Below are 6,846 nucleotides of genomic sequence, written 5' to 3' on the forward strand. Positions count from 1 at the left end.
GTTCGGTTCCCGGTACCAGAGAAAAACCAAAAAAAAAAAAAAAAAAAAATGAAAGCATTACAGGAAGCCTGTCTGTAAGATGGTGAGCTCTGCAACTAGAACATTAATGTGTTTTGCTGGTCTAAGTATGATTACATTTCCGCCACCCCCCACAACTTCTATCCCATTTATGTAATTGTGAATGAACAGAGACTTCTCTAAAGCGCTTGCCATCATCCTGGGCAACAGGGACAAGTCAGGTGGAATCACAATCCCTGACCCGAAATTATACCACAAAGTTACTGTCATAAAATCAACCTGGTACTGGCTAAAAAAACAGACCAGAGGATCAATGGAACAGACTCGAAGAAACAGACCAATCAAAAACACACTCAGCCACCTAATCATTGATAAAGGGGTCAAACAAACTCACTGGGAGAATGGTACCCTTTTTAATAAATGATGCTGGAACAATTAGCTTGCTACCTGCCAAAGACTGAAAACAGACCCAAGTTTATCACCATGCACCAAACTCAAGTCAAAATGGATCACAGATCTCAATATTAAAACAGAAACACTAAATCTATTGGAAGAGAAAGTAGGTAAAAACCTCGAAGACATAGGGGTAGGCAGAGAGTTCATGAACAAAAACCAAACTGTATGTGAAACAATTCAAAGATCAACAACTGGGATCTCATCCTACTGAAAAATTTCTGCACATCTAAAGAAATCAACAGCAGACTAAAAAGAAAACCCACAATCTTGGAAAAAAAATTAGCTGATTGTCCCTCAGACAAAGGGCTTCTATCTAGAACATGTACAGAATTTAAAAACATCAGCCCTCCCCCTCAAATTCAAAGACCCAATCCAAAAATGGGCAGCTGAAATGAATACACACTTCTCAGACAAGGAGATACAAATGGCAAAGAAATACATGAGAAAATGTTCAACATCAATAGTCATTCAAGAAATGCACATTAAAACAACACTGAGATTCCACCTTACCCCAGTTAGAATGGCTAGTATTATGAAATCAACCAATAACAAATGCTGGCAAGGCTGTGGAGAAATAGGAACCCTTCTCCACTGCCAGTGGGAATGCAGACTGCCGAAACCACTATGGAAATCAGTTTGGAGATTCTTCAGCAAACTACATCTAGAGGTCCCATTCAACCCAGCTACTCCCCTTCTGGGTATATTCCTAGAAGATAGCAAAACATCATATCACAGTGATATATGTGCATCTATGTTCATAACTGCACAGTTTGTAATTGCTAAAGTATGGAAGCAACCCAAATGCCCATCCACCAAGGATTGGATAAGAAAATTGTGGTACTTTTACAGAATTGAATATTACTCAGCTATAAAGAAAGATAAACTTGATGCTTTTATAGGTAAGTGGTCACAACTAGAGACCATACTCATAAGTGAAATAAATCAGACCTGCATGTGCAAGCACTGCATTGTCTCACTAGTGTAACATTGTCTCACTAGTGTAAGAATTAATATAAATTTGGAGGTATGATAGACATTGTGAAATGATAGGAAAATGCTCAAAGGTAAAGGGCACCTGGGATGTGGGAAAAGAAAAGGCAAAGAAGGAGAAATTTTGTATGTATGTATATACAGGATAGTTAAAATAGTTGTTCTACTGTCTTCTATTTCTTTGCTGAAAGGAACTGCTAATGAGTCCTTGATTGATCAATATTGCATGTCTCCATCTGTTTTCATAAGAAATCACTTTGAAGATTTCAATATGTAATACAACAAGCGTTGTTAATTTCTTACCACTTTGTTTGTAACTCTGTATTGTTAGTACTATTCTTTTGTTATTTTATAAAACGTTATCTGTCTGTTAATGTTTTCCTCCTTTTACTTTTAGAAAAATAAAGAAAGCATTTGCCCTCAATGACCTGAGTCTCCTTCAGGTCCTGTTGTAAAATTACTCTTCATCAAGTGAGCTCCTTTTGAACATGGCTTATAGTTTTCCTTGCCTCATTGTAACTGCCGTTCCAGCAGAACACAAATGTGTTTCATTGTCACAGTTACAATGTGTGTGAGCTTCATTTTTCTAAATATACCTAAAATAGGTGGAAAAATTATGTTATCTCATCAGAACATTGCCTAAATATTTTTGCACTTGAAAAACTTTTGAACAGTATTTGTTGTGTAAAAGCAATTTGCACACATTTTCCCTCTATGCCAATAATGTGTTTTATTAGAAATATATAAATTATTACTTTGATCAATGACAGTACTAATAGAGCACTAAGTATAGAGAAGACATGTTTTTCCCACAAATTTCAAGATGACAGTAATCATTACAAACAAATTTGAACACAGTCCATCTCACAAATAATAACCAATAGTATGATGCAGATATGATCCCTGAGAAACAAATTTAAAAATACAAAGGGAGAGAAAACTGAAAAGTGTATATTTTATCCAAATATAAACCTATAATTCTATTAACAAATATACTGATGTTGATTTAATAAGAATTAACGTTAAATCAAAACCTAAACTTATACAATTATTTCAGCAGGAGTCTTTAATTTCTAATTTTAAATAGTGCCTCAATAACTAACTGGTCAATATAGTACACACACAAAAAATTAAGTGTGTGTGTGTGTGTGTGTGTGTGTGTTTCACATGTGTACCTGGGTTAAAGTTAACAAATGTGCTACTAAAGTAATTATTACCCTTTCATAATATGATTGCTACAAAAATGTATATTAACAAAATCTGATATAGAAATTAAACAACATAATATTTGAGAAAATGTTTTCATCTGAATCTGTTGATCATTCTCATGAGAAGAAAATAATCTAAATGTTCTATTACTTCTAACACTCACAAAAAAATTGTTTCATTCTAACTGAGACTTTATCTTTTGTACCTTGATGTAAGTTCTAGAAAATCTTTGTGCTTTTTGACTCCTAACATGTGGTAATTATTACCACATTGATTCCACTGCATTCCTTTTGGAGGAATAACTAGTATTTAAAAATTTGCCTTTGTGTGACACTTTTACAGTACCATTGTTTCTAAAATATTTTGTTTACATCTCACTGTATTACTTTGAAAATAAATTTCTACTTCTTAGATTACTTCACAGTTCCAGAAGCTTATATTTAATGTCTGAAAAAGAGTTTCTTTTGATCTACAGTGTTATATAAGCAAGCTGTTATTAGTTAAGTGAATTTCTATCAAATCATCAACACATATGCCTAAGAAAAAATGAATTTAAAAATCTATTGATGAATTCCATGAGAGTACAATTCAATTTTGATTGCAGATTATCTCTCTACTCCTCATCCTATGTTCCATTATGATTTTTAAAATCAAGACAGATGGCTGCAAAATATCCCACAATATACTGTGTAGCAAAGTAGAGCTATAGGATTAATATTAAAATACAAACATCAATATATCTTCCCAGAGATTAGAATTCATTTTTCACTCGGTGCATATTTTCTGATAATGTTATTAACTTTTCAGTGTACATGCTCTGTTAAGAGCAAATAAAGTTTTGATTTAAGTTTAGAAGAGGCTTTAAGTAACTCATGCGGGTGATTTAGGCCCATCGATGATATTTAACATAATTTGTATGAAATACATTGCTAAATATAAGGTTAAGTAATAACAAAATAGAATAGTGGCCAAGGAATTTGTGCACTTTTTGTATGTTTATTATCTATTTAAATATATAAAATGCAGGTGAGAGTAGGCAGTGTATACACATTTTTAAAATCTCATGTTTGTATCTATATCTCATTTTACATATTGATTTCAGAAATATGAAGATGTTCTGAAAATACTTTGAAATTTTTGTGTATTTGCTTTAATAAACTAATAAAAAAGCACAAAAGAACTGAAACAAAATGAATATGTATAACAAGAAAGCAAAGATCGACAGAACATAACTTACTACAACTGTTAGCATGTGTTAATTCAGAATTACTATACTCATTTTTCCTAAGCCCTTGTATTCATTCATAAATGCTTCCATTTATTAATCTATTGCCGATTGTTTAACTCAATACTTTAATATTTTTAAATCCCAATTCATATAAAGTAAAATTTGCACCTAATGTACAATCTGGTCATTTTTTATGTGTATAAGTCCCTTAATCACTACAATTAAATTTATGAATACATATGTCCCAATAATATCTGCATTTGTCATTTATATACTCCTGCCTCTTAGACTACCTACCACTGTAATCTTTTTTTTAACCTTACATATAAAATTGTTATTTTCAGTACTTTACATTTTTATTTTTGTCTTTTTTTTTACTTGTTTTTGTTTTCAGATTCATGCATATTTTGTGTTCATCAATAACACTTTTGTTTGTTTTCCTCAGTAGCACTCAAATATATTGCTATGACACAACTTTGGTATTCAGTTTTCCTCTTGATACATAAAGGGATTGCTTTGAATTTGGGGCAAACAACCACAGAGCTATCAAAATTCACATGAAAATCTTTGTGTTAGGGATGGAAGTTATAAAAGTTTAAACAAGATTAATATAGAAATTGCAGAAAATAAAAGTCCAATTTTCTTCTTTTCATTCATTTTATTGGTACACTTTTGATATACATAATGATCACATTCATCATACGAAATTTGTACCTGTACATAATATATCTGAATTAATTTTTCCCACTTCCCTCCCTTCACATTACAAAACATTATTTCCATTTTTTCCTGCCTATTAAAAATTATCCCTATTCTCTCCCTTCTCTTCCCACTCCCTCCTTCTTTAATCCCCTTCCCATTCATACATTTTCTTCTTATTTTCCAATATCTATCATTCCTTTTGGTCCTTATATACCTTTTGCATTTCTTTTTTTTTTTTAAATTTTTTTTTATTTTTATTTTTTTTATTTTAGAAATAAAAGGAGGAAAATACTAACAGACCGACAACATTTTACAAAATAGCAAAGGATCAGTTCAGACATTACAGAGTTACAAACAGAGTGGTAGGGAATTAACAATGCTTATTGTATTACATATTGATATCTTCAATGTAGTTTCTCATGAAAACACATATAGACATACAAAGCTAATCAACCAATGCCTTTCTAACACAAGAGAAACAATGCAATATTTAAACATGTGCATCCAATTTACTTCACTTAAAATTAAGTTTTCAAGGTGTATCCACTTACCTAAAAATGTCTCGGGTTTATCCTATGTTATGGAAGTGTAGTAATACATTATATATAAAAACCACATGTTCTCTATCCATTCACCCACTGATGGGCATTTGGAGTGTTACCAAACTTTACCTATTAAAAATTGTGCTGCTGTAAACATGGGTGTGCGTATAACACTGTAACGTGATGCTTTAAACTCTTTTTGGCAGATACATGGAAGAGGAATTACTGAGTCAAATGTAACCTCTAGTTTCAGTTTTTTTAGGTCTCCACACTGATTTCCACAGTGGTTGAACCAATTTACATCCCTACAAACAGTTCAGGAGGTTTCTTTTCCCTCACAGCCTCACTAGCATTTGTTATTTCTTGATGAGAGGCATTCTTTCTGGAGGGAGATGGAATCTCAGTGTTGTTTTAATTTGCATTTCTTGAATGACTACTAATAATGTTGAACATTTTTTCATATTTTTATTTGCTGTTTGTAATTCTTCATATGAGAAGTATCTGTTCATTTCAAATATCCATTTTGGATCATATCTTTACACTTGGGGACCTTGATTTTTTGAGTTTTTTTTTAGCTTTTTTATATATTTTAGATAATGCTCCTTTGTTGGAGAAGTGGCTGATAAATTTTTCCCAGTCTGTGGGTTGTTTCTTTACTCTGTTGGTGGTTTGAGGTCGAACTTCCTTGGGTGGAGGGACCTGGGCCCGTGGTAAGCTGCGGCACGGTGAAAAGGAGACACCGGAGCCAGGCTAATGGCGCAGATCTGTTTTATTGCGGAAGTACCAGGCGTTTTATAGAGCAGGCTAGAGTCGTTGCAAAAGGGGGCGTGATTACCGAGGCGAAGCACCGAGGGAGGGGCAGAGTGGGACAACCAGGGCGGGGAGACTCACTCCGTCTGCCGAAGACATAACAAGTCTAAGTCAGCTTAGACTCGTTCCTCCGCCACGGCTGTCAATCAGACCTCTGGACCCTTATTTCCCACAGTGGTTTACTTTGCTGTGCAAATCTTCTTCATATGATGTGCAGCCAGTTGATGATTCTTTGTAATATTTCCATTGTGATTAGGATTTTGTTCATAATGGCTATGACTATACTTATGCCTTCAAATGTTTTACCTGTTCTATATTCTAGCATATTAGGTGTTTCTCTTTTAATATTTAGATCTTTGCTCCATGTTGATTTTAGTTCAGTGCATGGTTAGAGATATGAGACTATCTTTAATCTTTGCATATGGAAAGCCAGGATTTCCAGTACCATTTATTAAAATAGCTATCTTTCTTCCAGCAAAGGTGTTTGGCAACTTTTTAATTATAACATAGCTGAGAGTGTGTGGAGTTATTTCTGAAGCTTCTATTCTATTCCATAGATCCTTGAGTCTGTTAGGTGTTTTTGTTTTGTTTGTTTGCTCTGGTTTTGTATTCTTTATTTGTTTGTTTCTTTGTTTGGCTGTCAGCACCATGATCTTTTTAGCATGGTAGCTTTGGCATTTAATTCAAGTCAAGAAATGCTATGCCTCCTGCCTTGCCTTTGTTGTCCAGAACTGATTTTGCTTTTCTAGGCCTCTTCTGGTTCCAGATGATTTTCAGGTTTGTTTTCCCCAGTTCTCTGAGGTATGCTATTGGTTCTTTGATCAGTATTGCATTAAACCTGTATAAGAGATTTGGAAGTATGGCCATTTTTTTTTTTTTTTTTTTTTTTTT

Source organism: Chinchilla lanigera, unplaced genomic scaffold (genome assembly GCF_000276665.1).
Source record: "Chinchilla lanigera isolate Chin_1 unplaced genomic scaffold, ChiLan1.0 scaffold00003, whole genome shotgun sequence".
In the NCBI taxonomy this organism is placed as follows: Eukaryota; Metazoa; Chordata; class Mammalia; order Rodentia; family Chinchillidae; genus Chinchilla; species Chinchilla lanigera.